At 38.8% G+C, this 17,610-nt stretch overlaps 1 long non-coding RNA gene across 3 annotated transcripts in view; it reads right to left on the bottom strand.

Annotated features, from left to right (window-relative positions):
* Nucleotides 1-4,501: 4,501 nt before the first annotated feature.
* LOC138718017 (uncharacterized) overlaps nucleotides 4,502-17,610 on the bottom strand; it is a 53,018-nt gene continuing 39,909 nt past the window's right edge. For all 3 annotated transcript variants that reach the window (XR_011336999.1, XR_011336994.1, XR_011337000.1), the window contains exons 2-3: nucleotides 10,053-10,202; nucleotides 4,502-4,714 (exon numbers count right to left, since the gene is read on the bottom strand). This is a non-coding gene — a long non-coding RNA (uncharacterized lncRNA). The remainder of the gene's footprint in view (nucleotides 4,715-10,052; nucleotides 10,203-17,610) is intronic.

Genomic DNA, 17,610 nt, shown 5'->3' with positions numbered 1-17,610 from the left:
CTTGAAAACTCTAACTTTAGTTAACAGAAAAACAACTTCCTACTTTAACCACCCTGACTGAACCAAATACAGTTCTTTCCAACTCTGATACTTTTATTTACACTAATTGGCCTTAAACAGTCACACCTATTTCAGTGAGCCTTCAAGAAGAAAACTTTGTGTTAACTAAGAATCATAGAATCATAGAATCATAGAATCACCAGGTTGGAAGAGACCCACCGGATCATCGAGTCCAACCATTCCTATCAAAAGGTTTCTAAAACTGTCCATTCACTGAAAATTTTGTGTGAAACTAAGTCATTAGGCTGGATCTCATCATGCGTCAACAAGATTGTCAATTCCTCTCTGTTTTCACAGGTGTTTTCAAGCTGTGTCATACCTACCCTTTAAACATTGCTTCAGAGCTCCATCTCAAAATGAAGTCCACCAGTGCAAAGCAAGATCTTCATCTAGATGGCATCTATTTTCAGTATGTATGTTGCAGGTGCTGAAGCATCAAAAAAGCATCTAAAAAGCATCTAAAATTTCCACTGAACTCCCAAGAAGAAAGTGTATTTTTGCCATTTACCTTTCACTCAGCAATTTTTGCAGGACATCTTGAATTTACTTGCCCAAGCATAGCAAAGAAATTCATCCAGAGGCAAGCCTGTAGTTCTCTATTTTTGCCTCTGAGAATGTCTGCTTTCATTTTACCACCCAATTATTAGAAAGAAAATCCATCACATTGCCATTTTTGCTGGTAAAAGAGTTTTCCATATTTGGCCAAATTTGTGCCAAATTTCACTCCTTTCACTAAAATATGTTTGGAAGAGTTTACGCTTTTCCGTTCTAAAGCATCTTCACTCCTGCTAGACCTAATTGATTCCTCAAGGTGTTTAAAATACTCGTTCAAATAGGGAAATTTTGAAAGTGTTCAGTAAGCATCTATGGTTCCAAAAATGCCCTACAATTTTAGTTCTGCATTACCTTTTCTGAACTAATCAGGAGAAAATCAAAGTAAAAACAGGATCACAGCTGGTACCAAGTATATTGTTAGTACTAATAGCCATTTGCTCTCAGAATTTTGCACTTTTGCCCTAAAAAACTGTGACAGTTTTGGATAATAACCCCAGCTGCTGAGCAATTTTGCTATCTCATTTCACAAAAGCAAAAAGTAAGAGAGTCATGGTATTTCAACCACGACATTCAAAAGTCTTTACAGATACTCTGAAGCAAAACTTTCAGCAACATGACTCAAGAAAAATAATTGTTTGGCAAAGTATCCTGGTTAAAATTGTTTGGTGCTAATCCACAACAGCCAACAAGAAAACACTTCAACTAGCGTTTCAAATGTTAACCTAACAAGTATGGACATGCTCTGAAAAACTGCACGTAAAGTTTCTTACATAGGTAAATCCTTAAGGCCTCACTGGGTGTGTAGGACCAAGATGCCAGCCAATTGACTAAATAGGGTTCAACAGCTGCTTCATTTGACCTGTCAAAATCTTTCCTGTTGTTCATGCTAAAAGAAACCTATAGCTTTGTATTTGTGATTTTAATTAGTGAGGAAATTGAATGCATTGGATTATGAGAACTAAAACTACAAAATATTAAGCACTTTTTAAAACTCTTTACCTATATTATACACAGTCTCTAGTTTTGAAGAAGGCAAAGTCCAATGACACTTCCAAAGGAAATGGAGCCTCCTTGTCTTGTTATTGTTAGAAAGATTAAAGCTGGAAATCAATGCTACTGTCACAGGCCATGCTCACCAAAGAGGATGAAGAAATTCCAGAGCACCAATACAATGAGAAAGAGAGACAAAAATCAGAGATCGTGTCAGAAATCACAATGGAAATTGTTTTAATCTTGTCTTGTGTAACTTCTGCTCCAGTTCTCACTTCATATCAATAAGACAGCGTTCTGCTTTACATTCCTCATGTCGTCTTTATTAATCATTTTTTCTAAAGTAATCATTAATTAGTGATCCGTCATGTTTGCATAAGATCTTTTGAATGAACTTCTTGCTAATTTCTCCTTCCTTGCAGCTGCCATGATTTGTAAAGTTTGATTACTTCCTTTTTACACTTCTTTTGTTCACATTTAGAGATTTGTCTTAATGTAAAATTTAAGTCTGAAATGTAATATGACAACAGCTACCTTAAAGAATCATGAGAGACAGCTAATTTGGTTCCTTTATTTAAAATTATTTATGAATGTGTATATCTTTCATCTGGAATCTGTTATAATTTTGCAAATTAGGTTGCCAATGATACACACCAATCTTTTGTTTTAGTTGAAAGCCAAAAGCAAAATCTAGATTTAACCTTAGTTAAGAACTAGCTAAAAATTTGCTCATATTTTTTAAACATTTGAAATGTGGCAAATTAAACACTCAGTACTTTTTCAAATATTTCTATTCCATTTAATATTTGTTTATGAACACCCAAAAACTTTATTAACCACTCTATTGAACCACTGTAATACAAAAAAGTAATACTTAATTTTCAAAGTACATAGGTTAAAAGAACAAAGAAAAAAAACAAATTCAGATTATTTTTCTGCTTTCAGAACATTTAGTAATATTTACATATTCTCTAATTCCAGAAGATAAATTATGTTTTTCAAAAACTCATATTTCAAAAAATAGTGAGAACAGAGTAGTAAGACAAATGACAAAAAAAAAGTGTTCTTCAGTCTGATATCATTCTCACAGAGAACAAAGTAGCTACCTTCTTGCTCATATTGGCTTGTTAGGATGCAAAGTCAGTAGATCTTCTTCTAATAGTAAATTGTCATTTACAGAGCAAAACTTGATGGTTAAACTGTATGTTATCTAACAGCCCAGACATGCAATATGTTGCTCAACGAAAACAATGACATTTTTCAGCATTCCAGTGAGAGTCTTTAAACAGACAAGTTCATGAGCTAATGGGACAGAGCAGGGGGGAAAAAAAAGTCAAAAAATGTATATATACTAAAAAGTACCTATAATGAAGCAAATATAAATCAACCTGCTGAGACTGTATCCAGTTTAGGACAGTAGATAAAGCAAGTTCTGGGAAAAAAACATGATGAGTGCTGTTATTTTGCAATGGAAAAATTTGTAGAACATTGCTGCATCATATTTAATTTGGAAAAACCAGAGACTTCTGACTTCTCCAGTCAATCTGACTTTGTCTGTATATTTACCTTCTCCCCATTTGTCTGGTTAGTTGTTCCAGAAGGGCAGTAGAGAAGGAAACACACAAAGCTTAGTAACAAGTTTTATTCTGATGCCATTGGTAGTAAGAAGTTAACTTTCCTAATCTAAGACCTACTGCCAAAGCCTTAAACTGAAGCATAAAAAAATCACACAGGCAGTGGGACAGTTTCCCTCCTAAGGTAAATGGCACACATTAACCTCAGTGAGGTTTTGCACAGCTAGGTCAACAGGAGAGAAGTGCAGGTTGCTCTGCTAAATTTTTAATAACTCCATGATATGGCTGGTGCACACACTCTTTAGAGGCCTGTGGCCCCAGGGATTTTATAATTTTATCCTCCAAGGTTCAAATTATGCCAAACCCCAAATCTGGTAAACACGAGAATTAATGGGGAGGGCATGAGTACAGCCTCCAGGACTTTTAGGTTCTTGATTCCAGCAACATGTTTACACTGCTTAAGGAGACTTCTGGCTTCTTGGCTTTAATATTTCATCTCCTTTACAGGAGGTGAAGCAAACTTTTCCTTCTTTATGCTTTATTTTATCATGTCTTTCATTGTTGTATGTTTTTTAGTTAAACAAGCCAATTGCAGCAGCCATAGCATTTGATGAGTCTTCTTGGGACTTTGAAATTACTGAAATTACTGTAATGTGTTGATTTTTATGAATGCATGTCTTCAAACCATCTCCCTCCAAATTCTTAACTACTCAGACAATTAGAAAGACTGGACAAGCTGATTTCTTGGAAATATTTAAGATCTGCTGCACTGTATAACAATGTTGTAGAAATAGTCCAGTGACACAGCTCTGCAAATATTTATTGTGACTAAATTTACTTTTTCCCCATCCACGATATTTTGTCTTTATTATAATATTATAAAAATAAAAATATAAGCATTATTCCTTACAACTTTTACATTAACTATTTCCATTTCCCTCAAATCATGCTAGAGGCATTCTCAATGCCTTTCTGAGCAATCATAAAGGTAGTCGTACAGTGCTGGTTTATAAGGTTACCAGTGGGGCACAGCTATTTCAGATGATAAAGTAAAACAAATATATTTGAAGAAAATTTGTAAAAAGCCCCAACAACATTCCTATCCTTTTCAAGGGGGAGCCTTATTTTAATGCTCTAGGAGATAATGAAACTCCTCAGATATCAAGTCTCTAAGAGCTTCTTGACATATTCTACTTTTTTTCTCAGTGATTAATTTCTTAAAGTAAGAGAACAACACAGTGAAAATGTTGGCAGAGTTCAAAAAATCATTAGGATCATAATTTATTCTGGCCCAGCTACAGACAACATTTACAGACAGAAGTGAAAACACAGAAAAACAAGAGAGGCCGTTCTGCAGCAGCTTTAGCAGCAGCAGCACTGGCACATTGGGAGGAGGGACTGTACAGGGGAGATGAGGAAAAATGCTCATGGTGGAGTTGCACAGTGCCAGGAGTCTGAGGGCAGCAGTGAAGAGGTGGCTCCACTGTGCTGTGTGGGAATGTGGTGGCATAAGGCAGCAAGAGAAGCTGTCTCTCCTATATTTATTTATGTAAAGCTCGAACACACACACAAAAAAAAGAAGAAATCACGCTTTTGGACTGCATCAAGATGAAAGAGCCAACTTTCTCATTTTGATGGAGACTAAGTCCCAGTGATAAAACTCTCAGGCTCTAAAAAACTAAGATGTAGACATATTTCTTATTTGACATCCAAGAGAACATAAAAGTAGGCTCAAGGAAAAAGAAAAAAAAAGAGAGAGAGAAAGAAAAAATGCATTCTCAAAATCACAGTCCACAATAGCAGACAGTCCACAATAAACTCTTCAGCTCAAGACAAAGATATGTTGGAAGATTATGCAAGAATTGGAATGAATTATCAGCTTTGCAAGAGATTGTAGATACCGTTTCAAAATGCAGAGCATGGAAAATAAGATGGTAAAAGTAAGACTTCTGAAGTCTCACTAATAGAGAAGCCTAATCAATAAGAGTTAAAAGAAGAAACAGCAGAGAAAGGTTTCAATGCACTGAAAGCAAATGAACCGTGAGTTCATTTTACATGTTCAAGGCAGCATAGCACAAGGAACAGTCATTTTAACACTGAAAGATCTATGAAACATTCCGATCTTAGGAAGTCTGATTCATTGGAATGCCATAGAATAAGAAAACACCGCATAATTGGATTAGAATGGATCAGAAGGTCTCATTTCTGCCAAAGGCAAGAGCTGGAAAAGAGGAGGGGCTAAACAGGCCAAGAAAGAGTTTGCAATGTCTTGTAGAGGGCAGCAAATCTCTCACTAGAAAAGATATGGAAAAGATTGTTTATGTCTCCAAGAAGTTGTCTCTGGCCCTGGAGCTACAAGGCAAGCTGCAGAGATTCTTGCTTTGGGGTATCATAGCATGGAGGAAGAGAGGAGGTGGATTTAAACTGTCTTAAGTGAATTACCATCCAAAGGCAACTCCTTCCCTGATCAGATAAGGAATGTAAGCCCCATGATTACTCTCGTTTATAGCTAAGGTAACTTCCTCAGGTAGCCCAGAAAGTTGGATGCCTGCAGTATCTTCCACCTACCTTTCATGGACATCCAGGCTAATTAGATGCCGTAGCAAAGGTGGCTCCATCATCATTTTTAAAGAAGGCATCTACAGCTTCATGGAGCATTGAGTCCATTCTTAGCAATTTCTTTTGATGCATTTTGAGAACTGAGCATGTTAAAACAGAGGCAGAGGAGTGCTTTCTGCATCTTGATTGAGCTTAGATTTGACTTAGATGTCAAATTATTCACACCATTCAGGAAGATGATTCATAAATGTGCAAAGGTATTATTCAAGGCTCTTCAGACAAAATATAAGATGCTCTTGGAAATTACTCACCCCAAGAAGTCAGGCAGCAGCTGAGCAGTGTCATCACACATTTGGACACAAGCACTTAAATTTTGCCTAGTCGGTTACTGGAATTAGGCCTGATCAAACACGCAAAAAAAATGAACATTTTCATCATTCAACAAAGGCAGCAATGCTGGGGAAAATAATCAATGTCCATGTTTTTTCCATGCCTGAATCATCACCATGGGTTCAACAGGTGTGTTAAGAAAATAATAGATCATACTTGTTTTCAGTCAGCATCTCCTTTGGCAGACACTGTCTGCATCTCAAATAGAAAAAGCAGTCTGTGGAAACTCCTAGGCCCTCCATCCATTTCCCTGACATTAAGACGGGAGACCTATGAGAAACAAGGCTATGGAAGATAGAGAGGAAAATGTTGACTTTCCTGTCCTCAATTGGACAGGACAAAGCTGAGAAGTACATCCATACAATAGGTCTTCAAAGACCTCCCACATATAACTGTTTCAATATAGTCACTGTCTGTGTCTTAGACCATGGTATGAGTTGGTGCAGCTCCAGGTATTTCACCCAAAACCACAAGATTTCTCTGTATTTATATTTTAAACATCTCAATGTACAGTGTTTACATAGATGACATTTTGATCTGACTACATATTTATATAGCAAAAAGCATGACAGATGGCTCAGAACAACTTGGGAAAAAACCTAGCCTGATGGGTTAATGCTAAATAAACAGAACAACAAGTTAAATTTAGACAGATGAAAGAGGAGAGTAAAAGTTCATACAGGAAGATATGCGGAGAAGGGCTATCATTTTCAGGAGTATTGGAAGGAAAAGAAGTTTCTTTGGGATGATGAAGTATCCCAGGAAATTATATCTAATTGATCTGCCTCTAGCCAACAGCGTGTAAGCATTGGGGGACAGAAATATCTGAAAAGCAGAGCCTTATGCCAGACCGGCTCATGTCCTGCTAGTCCAGGACTGGAGCACACTGCTTTGGCAGCATCCTGCAATGCAGCACTTGGAAATCGCAGGCAATGCCAGCATTTCTTTTTAAGCAGAACTGGCCTAAAGTGCATAGCAATGTGACATTAGTAAAATATTATCTTCATTTTAAGCATGGACTGTAGATGTCACTGTGCTATAGGAAGACATGCATTAGCAGTAATTATCCAATGCAGTAGTATTAGGACAGCAGTTTATACAACCCATCCATCTGAATTTCCAGACTGAACTTTGCAGCTAGACTGCAGAGGGGCTCTCTCAGTTCCTACCATGGGAATCGGGCCACTCCCCAGCTGAGACTGCAAAAGCAGCAGATCCAGCACGAGGGTGAACCAGATGGAAGCTGACTTCAGACACAACAAGGGGGCTGGGACACCAGCCTCCCCTTCAGCAGCTGTTTAGGAATGATGTTGTTTAATATCTAAACCTCTCAACTAAAACAGGTCGCTGCTGGGTACTTAATGAGCAGATATACTATAAACACTGTACTCTTCTGGGTACCTCAAAGTATTTGGTGTCCGAGCAGCCTTTTTTCTCCTGATTCTGACACCAAAAAGACCAGGAAAGAAAAGATGTTTGTGATCTGGAGCACAGTCAGATTTAGGGTAAGTTTCTGCTGAAGTCAGATTGATACGTGACTATAGCACAGACTCTTCCCATCCCTTCTGGTGCCAGTAGCAATGCCACTACTAGCCAGGCTTGGCATGTGGTCTATGCATACAGAATCCCACAAGATTTCCAGTCTGTCCTGGAGCTTATTATTCAGCACTTCAATTGCTCGCAGCAGTAAAAAAAAAGAAAAATGTCACAGGTCTGCCTACAGGCCCTGCAATTATAGCCTCTCAGAGGAAAGAGTCCTTCTGACTGATTTGAATTTGCATACAGAGCCTTATTTCAGACATGGGCAGACTTGAGCAATGGAAAGGCAGCATTTTCAGGAACACATTTGCTGCCAGCATGGATTGTCTATGTGTACAAAGAACTATTAGTTTTATTCCTGCACTGTCTTCCCAAAGGCCCTAATAACAGTTAGTTGTCTTGGCTGAAGTTAATTTCCCTGGAAATATAAGCATGTGGACACAGAACTGCTGTTGGGCAGCTTATTCAGCTAACCAATGAAATTTTTCCCATTAGAAACTCCATGAAACAAGGTAGCCAACAAATGATGCAACTAAATATATGATGCACTGTGGCCTAGGGTAGCAAGTAAGCATCCAGTTTTGGATTATCAGGGAGAGGGCATGCAGGAATTCCTCAGGCCAGTATCACTGTGGTCCCTACGTGATGTAGCTCAGGTGTCACTACTATGTGTGGGACAGTTTGTGGTGTCTTGAAACCTGCACTCATCACTGACACATGCTGTCCTGAATGGAATATTCTAGCAACATAGGATGACCAGCCCATGCCCAAGTAATTTGGCACGTATTTTTTGCCCCATGCTGGCATACAAACAGCATCTTCATTCTCCTCTTGAGTCATGTGGTGTTGGAAAAGCACAATGCAGTGGAACTTCTCTCATCACAGATTTTTTTATGTCAAATGTTTTTCCCTCATCTATGTGGACTACTAATTTATTCCCTGATGTCCTTAGTGTCGTGCAGTATGTACATCCAGGGCAACATCTATAACATCTGGACCACTTCTGTTGTTTTCTAGTCCCCAGTAACAGCTGAGTTCAGCTAAGCCTGTATGTATTTACTTCATGACAGGAAAACATACACATCAGAATGGAGAGTGAACCTTATCTGGACGTGGTGTGTGGTGGAGCTGTCAGACATGCACTGCAATGCAGTCCTTGGACAGGGAGTCCCAGGGCTGGGCTGTGAAGAGCAGTAGTTGATGCTGCACTTAAATTCCACTGGAAACTGGTTCAGCTGCCTTCTTAATTCTTGTTCAGGTGTGGGGAGACTTGGACACTGTGACTCCAGTTCTTCTAGTATGCATGTTAATTTTGAAAAATACATCTTAATTTCCATTTGTACCAGTTTGACAAGACAATGAGACCTAGGGGTCAGAATCTCACTTGCCCTGAACCAGCATTGCTTCTATGTCAATCCTGACCCACACTGGTTTTTGCCTACCTAGCTCCCGGTCATGGTGCCAAGCCCAACTGCAGCAGCCCAAAACTCAGAAGAAAACACCACAATATAACCTGACTAAACAAGCCCTGCCAGCCTGCTGCTGCTACTCAACCTGGTTCAAATTAGCATTATACCTACAACAGGACACTGTTGTGGCTGCTGTCTAGATGTAGTGGCAGTGCAATCTAAAGACAATATTTTGTGAAGTTTTGTGTCAGTCTCTATTTATGGTCATTGTGTTTGGTGTTGGAGTTAACTATGGAGACATGTAGACATTTGTAGCACAGATTTTGTACAGGATACGAGGGAAAGGGGGTGAAAAATGGACGTTTCTATGGAAATAGAGACTTCTGGACAGTATTTTTGAGGCAATTCTACACATAGGTTTGCATCCCTTTTTAATGGCACTACATTGGCTGGTGGTAATGTTGGATCATTCATTAACCATGATTTTCTGTCCTTCTACTGATCTGCTGTAGTGCGATTACAGCTGTGTATGTGTGGTCTCCAGAGGGTTCCTCTGTGAGGAAAAAAAAAACCATCACAGTCTGGGTTTGTTTCCACTGACTCATGGCTGCCTCTGGGAACTCTGAGCAAATGCAGCTGCTGAGCAGTCTTTTTAAGCTGCTTGGTTGCAAGTTGATCATAATTGCCATCAGAGAGCCAAGGGATGCAAAGCTTTTATGCAGAGTTCATATACAATATGTTTAGTAGCCCAAGGGGGGGATTTCTGCCCAGTAATTTTCTCTGCACATCTGCTCACTTACCTCCTTTTTTGCATGCCTGTTTCTCCTGAAAACAAGAAATGAGGGAATCTCAGCAATGCCGCAGAACAAGATGACTCTCTGACACTGTGTCATTCAAGGAGGGAGGAAAAAGCAAAGTCAAAGCTGTAATTCCCCTTTTTGTTTGTTTGTTTTTTCATTTGCTTGCTTAGTTATACCTGTAAGAATCAAAGGCAGAGCAGCTGCTGATCCAGGGTTCAGCAGTGCTATGAAATGAGATAGCTCCACACTGATAACACTGTTAGGTAGGTAAGTACTATTACCTTTCTTCTGAAGCCTCCTGTGGTGTCAGATACTCCTCCAACCTTCTGGAACAGAACACAGAACTAAGGGGTCATTCCTCTGACAAAATATCAGTGTCTTTGCCACTAGTAAGGTATTTGCTACGAAATACCAATGTAAATCAAAACACAAAGTTGTGTCAGGAGGGACAACAGTAGGCAGTGTCATATTTGTTTCTTGTATTATTACGAAGTTCATTCAAATTCTTTAATGTTTACTAATTTTGTATTAAACACTATGCATATAAAATAAGAACATGTTACCTGTGCTATTTTATTCTTGGCTTCATTTTGAAAACAAAACATGTCTCTGTGACCCTACAATCACTGCAAAATTTAATTGACACATAATTAAAGTACTACCTCTTGGGTATGTGTTGTTGTTATAAAACAACGCTTAGCTCAGCTGCTGGGATGCTTAAACTACACTGACTAATCCAGTAGAGATTAGAAGCTAAAATTCAAATAGCAAAATTTGGTGACATTTCATGGAAGAGCTATGAAGTAGAAAGGGCATAAAACAACATGCCTTTAGTCCCATAAGTATTGCAATTCCTTTTGCATTTTCAGAAGGACAGGAAAATTCTGCCCCAGAAAACTCTACCATAAAGCAGAAGTTCTGCATCTCAGAAATATAGGATGTGGTCCTAGCAGTCTTAGCTGCACGTACAAAAAAGTACCAAAGCAGGTTTTTGACCCAGGATACATTAACTGCATGTGAGCATTAACCTGTTTGCACCAAACCACCATGGAGCACCTCAGTTCACCACTGAGGAAAATGAGATGGGATTTTCAATAGGTTTTCTAGTTTTAGCCACTGATGGGAAGGGAATTCAAGGAGTTCTGAACTTCCCACTGCATTTGCATTACTGGCAAAATTAATTTTAGACATGAGGACAGCTTGGATCATCCTGAAAAATATCATCCTGAGCTTGCAAAGAGAGCACAGTAGGGCCTGGCAGAAGGACTGAGGAAAGGGGCGGACCACTTGCTTGCAAGTCAGACCCAAGCCTTCTCTAGTGCTTTGATGTTGCAGCCTGTCAGGTAAAATGAGGAAGAAAACTATGACTATGACTATGGCGTGATTTCTAAAGCAAAATGAAAAACTGGAAGAAATTAATTTAGAAAGAATGCATCATTCAGATGTTAGTTGTTTTGGACACAGAGTGAATTACTGTGTCAGTTCTATATTGCAGTGAGCTGACGGCCACCAGTCTGTGAGCTAAACGCAAGTGCTTGAGTATGGAGATGGGGCTCCTTCAAACCAGCATCTCAATGACCTTGTTGAACTGCAGTATAACAGAAGGTTACCTTATAAATGGTTGAACAATTTTAATGTTGCCTTTTTCTCTAGTAAAACTGTCAGTTTTAGAGCCTCAAGAATAAACTTGACCTCTTCTTTCACACGCTAGTAACTAAAGAGATGATCTCCAGAGGGATCCTTTATAGCACTTGCCTTTTTAAGCCTGTCATGTTGTTGAAGGCTTAAAGAAATCAAAGTGCAATGTGTACTGTCTTCCACCAATCCCTTGAAGTATTTCCAAGAAACTTACCAATTCTTTTCTCAATGTGGAACCTGAAAAATAAAAGGCTAAATTTCCATACTGGCCTGCACTGTGAGTGCTTAATATTAAAAAAAGAGCACTTATAAAATGTCTTCCAGCTGTCAGCCCCTCACATTTTCCTTCAGAAACCCTAATTCTCCAAAGTCATATTTGGTGGCAGTTTTGTTCCTTAAATATTGATTTGGAATGAAAGTCTTTTAGAAGTATCATCTCACAATCTGATAAAGGCTGCTTGGAATATGAGCCACATGAGACTAAAGTGATGTAGCTAAAGCACAAAACTTCATGAAAGGATGCAGCAGTACCAGCTTATTGCAAGATTATTCAGCTTCAATACAGACTTTATAAAAGTACATCATAAGATGAAACTAATGGCTATTATTGCTGGCTTGACAGCAGAGGAGTATTAATTGGCAAACCACAGCCTTTGAATACCTGTAGAATATGGAGTCCTAATAACCAAAAGTGCCGAGTTATTCAAGACTTCAGTAAGGTTCATTAATCATTAGACATAGATGAACTATTCCACCTGTAGTAATTTTTGTTGTTGATTCTTCCATTACAAACTTTAGAATCTGTACCCATGAAATACTGAAAGCCTTTATTTTCCAGGATTAGAATGGTTTTGCTCTATAGCCGGAAGAGGACATGAATTCTAACAGATTACACGTCATGGTGATCATAGCACTTTCCTGGAGATGCTCAGGTCTCACAGAGAAGGTCTAGATGCAGCTAGTGTGAGAAGCTGGGTATCTTTCCATGCAGCAATTTGAAAGAGCTGTCTCCTGGAGCAGCAAGAGAGGTCCAGTGAGCAAACTTGTCTTGCAGTGACCTAGCAAGCACCTTGGAGATGGAGGAAGTACCAGATGCAGCCTCTTCAGACTGCTGGACATAGACTGTCTTATCCTTTGTATATCACCTCTTTATAGAGGGAAAAGTAGTATCAGGATGTCACCTGGTTTAGGGTCGTTCCCATGGAGGTCAGGGCTCCCAGCATGGCACCATTAGGATGCTGGACACCCAGCAGGACACCATCACCCCAAAGGGCATGATGGAAGTATGTTATATCAGGCAGTTGTCAGGGACAGACTGTGATTTTAACAGGTCTTCTGACTAAAGTAGGTCAATCTCATTTTGACTGTAAGCAGGAACTATGGCATTTCTTTCCAAAACCAAGAAGATGTTGATCATTTAAGTGTGTAGGGCACCGTTGCTTCTCCTATTTATACAAGAATTCACTAATTAGACTGTACAGCTAGGATGTACAAAACCATTCAGTTGTCTTCTCCCATTTGGAGGATTTCAGCCTCTTCTGTGCCACGTTCATGGAAGCTTGAAGGCTTAGGTATTTAGGTTACCACTGCAGAATGCAGCATGGACATGTTAAGGGCTGATTTTGCTTGAAGTCAGCAGGAGCTGGCAATCCCAGTCACAGGACATCTCAGTCTGCCAGTCAGTCCTGGCTTCTGGAAGGAAAACAGCTCAGAGGGAAGTTATGTTGCTTCAGAAAAGCAGTCTTCTGTTAAAAGTCTAGTTCTCTTTAATCAAAAATAACTTTTTTGTGGCCTTAACAACTTGTTATCCAATGGATAATAAGCAGATAACCTGCAACTCAGCTAAGCAGAAATAGCTTCTGTTGTCTCTGGACCAAACAGGCGTGACAACAGAGAGAGTAGGTAGAGGGACTTGCTCTGCTGGCTAAGATAATAAAACTGTGTAAAGTGAACATGGCTGAGGTGAGAACATCTTGTCTTCTTGGAAAACACTCAAGCATCTCCCAACACACACACAGGCTGGATTTAGGTGTTACCGCTAAACAGGAGATCCCCATTCACCATGCAGCAAGTGGCTGACTATATATGCTCTCATAGGAGAGCTGGAGACAGAAATTTTAATCTTGGCACCTGGGTCTTCTGTCACTGACTTCTGGTGTGGGCTTTGGCCTGTTCTGCTCAACTGGACCTAAAGAATGAGGGCAAATCTAAAGAAAATACGTTTCTGGAAATCGTTAAGACTGTCAAATGGTCATTTCTGGCAGGAGTTGCATTGTGCACACAAGATTGTATCATTTAACATATTTCTAAGTTGTGACAGCGAAAACCTTGTGTTTGGAGACCCGTAATTTGTTGGAATAAGCATAATATCAATTTATATGACAAACTGATGGAACAGAACAGCCATTTTTTTTCTTCAGGCATGGACTCGAGCACAGCCCGTAAAGATTTCTCAATGTCACTCAATCCAGACTGCAGACAGAACTTCTCCTAGTTTGCTGAGCTCTGCTCTTTTCTGGTTTTGCAGCATGTGTGGTTTATTTTTATTTCAAATGTTTTTTTGTTAAATATTGAGAATACTGAGACAGAATTTTCTTCCCACTGGTACATTACGCACAGTGATTAAATCTGCTAAATGGAATGTGTACATACTGTGATCAATCAAAACGAGGTAAGTGACAGAAGTAGGGGTGAGTGTACAAAATGCATACATACACAAGGAACTAAAGAACAGTTATGTTAATTACATTATTCCACTAATTAGAATGAAAAGTGAGCCAAGAGGAACTGATCAGAAGAACCAGTAACATTGTAGTTTCTTAAACATTCACACGAAATTTGATCATAACTTCAGTTTGCCTATGAAAGAACAAAATCCAGCATTAATTAAAGAAAGTAAGTTGATTTTTCTTAGAGATGGACCAAAAAGGCAGGTGGACCAAGGGTCTGGGCATGTTCCTGTGTTCATCAGTCTACGTGCACCTCTAATTGTACTGCAACTGGTAGTCTCTACAGGTAGCGCGGGGCTGTTCTGTGTACGCAGAAGTGTTTCCTTGTCTGGCACAGGTCTGGAAGGTGGCTCAGCACTTCATCGGAGGATGCAGCAGAGCTACATGTAGGTGTTTGATACTCAAACCAGCTCTCTATCACTGTTATACAGCCTGGGAACATTCTGATGTCTTGTGGTCTTTAATTGATAAATCAGAGCTTTAATTGATAATCAGAGCTTGTCCTTGGCATAGATGAACACTACTACTGCTTCCGAATTAAGGCATAGAGGCAAGGGGTGGGCTTTGGTTGAGGGGAACCTGATGGGTGAGACAAGATCAGAATCAGGACTTTTCTGTAGGTGTTGTGCCCTTTTTCAGCATTTCAGAAACATTTTCACCTCTGAGAGCCCCTCTGGGCTTAACCTGCCAGGCTGTTTTACCTCACTCCTTGTACCTGTTATCAAAATTGCAATGATAAAAGGAAATGTTTTAAAATAATCTTCAGGATTTTCATATTCTTTATGCCTTTATATGGGAGAAAATATAATGAAAGTACCAGATACAGTTGCATTATTCAGCAAAGTGACTGCTACATCATAGAGGCCCGTGCCAGGGCTTGATAATCACGATGGAAATAAGTGGATATGGATCCACTTGGGTTGTTTCCTTAGCATGCTTGGTCATCATCCCAGACCACTACCATTCCACAGGACATAGCAATGATAGGTATCCTATAAGTCTACCTATCTGTAAGTAATTAAAGTTTTATTTTAAGGATTGCAGGACTGATCCAATAGAAACCTCAAGCCTATTTGCTTTCTCTCACAAGTAGTGCCAGGGAGCGGGAAGGATACCAGAAGTCTAACTTACCTCTGCTTATCAAGCATAGCTTGTCTATAGACAAGACAAGGTTTCCTCGTGAAATCACTGGGATCTTGTGAAAAGTCTAGTAATAAATGCGGGTACTTTTCAGTAACTGTTTTACAGAAGAGCAAGTAAGGAAGAAGCACCACTAGCTGCCTGGTGAAATAATAGCATCATTATTTTTCTAGTGGTAAATAGCATCAAATCTCAAGATCTTCAGCATTTGATAAAGTGATTTATTCTATCCTTTTACAACACAAGTCCCTTAGTCCTGGCTCATGTGCAGCATGTTTTAATTTTAATGAGTGTTTACATAAATCTGAAATTCTCCACTTAGCTGGTATTAGAAACATATTTTCGTCTTTTGCAAATAAAGTTTTTGAGAATGTTGTTTGTCCTCAGGTAATAGCTCTACTTGTAATAGCCATGTCCAAATCTGAAGATCTAAGTCTACTGATAGTTTTCAAATAACTGATAGTAATGGCCACATCCTAGATTTTGAAAAGTCCATGGAAATTCTATTACCATCACACAATACACAGTATTCACATCCCCATGGATAGTAACAATATTTTCAGTGTAAACATCTTCCTGGACAACAGAAAAGTACAAATTGTACTTATGTCTTCACTCTGATCTCAGGTCATTAGGACTTCACTAGCACAACAGTTTACAAATGTTGTGCTTCCCATTGTGGCCAAGGCAGTTCTATTAGAAGCCATGCTGAGAATAGAAGTGATTTGGCCAGTCACAAGTTATTTTTAGTTTGGTGCTAAATATGGAAGTAATAACCCATTTGGTGTTCCAGGCTGAGCAGTCAAAGTCGTTAAATGTTTTATTATCCTAATCATTACTAAGAAATTTCCGTTTAGCACCATTTACTTTTGGTATTTCAAAGCGAAAATGAAACAATCTTCATTTCCAATAGATTTGGATGAGTTTGATTGTTTCATTTTATAGGTACTGTGTAGATTTGAATCTATTACAGCATAAATACAGGTGTCTATTATATTTTTCTCATGTTTTCAAGCCTACTTACCTCTTTAGCCTGTAAGGTAGCCAACCACATAATCTTTGGTCTTTTTGTTTATTTTAGTTCATTATATATGATTAAACCCTGTAAAGAAATAATTTATAATAGAATTGGCATAACAGACTGTGAGTTTAAAAAAATATTTGGCAAAGTGCCCATTTCAGTGTATTAATTCTGCCAAGTGAGTTGATAATAAGATTGAATTGGATTTGAAGGATTAAAAAGACTTGGCTTAGAAGGACATGAAGGTTAGTTCCACACAGATTTTCAGCTGTTTAAAGGGAGACAATATTTGAATTTTTGCTCGTACTTTCATAATGAAATCTTTCTGTAATCTTTGGGGTGGGGGGGAAAAGTGCCAAAATCAAAAATGAAATAAAAATAGCTGATTATTTATTTCCATCAGCTTTGGATGCTGAAGCTCATCCACACAGTTCCAATGTTTATTACCTCCTAAGCTTAAGTGTCAGGCTCTGAAGGATAACTGATCGGGTGACCTACATTCTGCAAGAGAGTGTTCAGATTGCTCAACTTTAAATGGTTTTATTGTATGCTGCAGACTACAGACAAAGAAATATGGCAAAATTAAATCAAAAGGGTCAGCAAGAGCTGCCTTGTTGCTTCTTTATGGATTTTGCAGAAAGTTTATGCCTGTTTTAACTGCAAGACAGACTGCACAAATGGTTGAAAATTTAAGCAACAGAAAGAAGGAAGAAAAGCAGACAAACAAAACCATAATGCAATCAGTAGCTTTCTAAGGTCATGAAGTTTTTCTGTTTGATGTATGGGCAAGCCCTGTTTGCAGCTTCTAATGATTGTTATATATTTATGATTAGTAAATAAAAAATTCTTGGGAAATTCACATATATCTGCAAACCACATTTTACATTTGTTTGTTTGGAGCCACACTTTTATAAGGTATTGCATACACCCTATTAAAAATGTCTATCTGTTATTCCATGACTACCTCTTTATATGCTTGCAGGATTTCTCTGCACCTGTAGAATATGGGTTAAACATTTCTATAATAAGCCCACAGCAATGCATGAACACAAAGAACCAGAGCTATTATCTATCCGTACATCCAGACATATAGCTGAGATGGATCAGACCTTTTTAGTCAAAGGTTTGGGGACAGGAATTGTGCTAAGCCATTTCATCATGGCATTTGCTGTATAGGTACTTCCTAAGGTGAAGATTTTGTTTGAC

Source organism: Phaenicophaeus curvirostris, chromosome 1, assembly GCF_032191515.1.
Source record: "Phaenicophaeus curvirostris isolate KB17595 chromosome 1, BPBGC_Pcur_1.0, whole genome shotgun sequence".
Lineage (NCBI taxonomy): Eukaryota > Metazoa > Chordata > Aves > Cuculiformes > Cuculidae > Phaenicophaeus > Phaenicophaeus curvirostris.
Note: the sequence above shows the minus strand (reverse complement) of the source record. Positions and strands in the feature narration are given on the sequence as shown.